Genomic DNA, 311 nt, shown 5'->3' with positions numbered 1-311 from the left:
GGTCCGTGTACGGATCGTGGAATCGTCTGTGCTTTTGCCCTGTTTTCCATGGCACGCGTGCAGCTCCGTCCACGATGGGCGTCGGGAACTTTTTTTCCCGTGTCCCCGTACCGCCCGTTTTGGGTACGTGTCTGGGTCCGTGTACGGATCATGGAATCGTCTGTGCTTTTGCCCTGTTTTCCATGGCACGGGTGCAGCTCCGTCCACGACGGGCGTCGGGAACTTTTTTCCCTTGTCTCATACCACCCGTTACTGGTCTGTGTAGCCTGTGACGATGGCATACACATGAATCGTGTTTGCCATTTCTTTTC

Source organism: Triticum aestivum, chromosome 1A, assembly GCF_018294505.1.
Source record: "Triticum aestivum cultivar Chinese Spring chromosome 1A, IWGSC CS RefSeq v2.1, whole genome shotgun sequence".
Classification (NCBI taxonomy): domain Eukaryota; kingdom Viridiplantae; phylum Streptophyta; class Magnoliopsida; order Poales; family Poaceae; genus Triticum; species Triticum aestivum.
Note: the sequence above shows the minus strand (reverse complement) of the source record.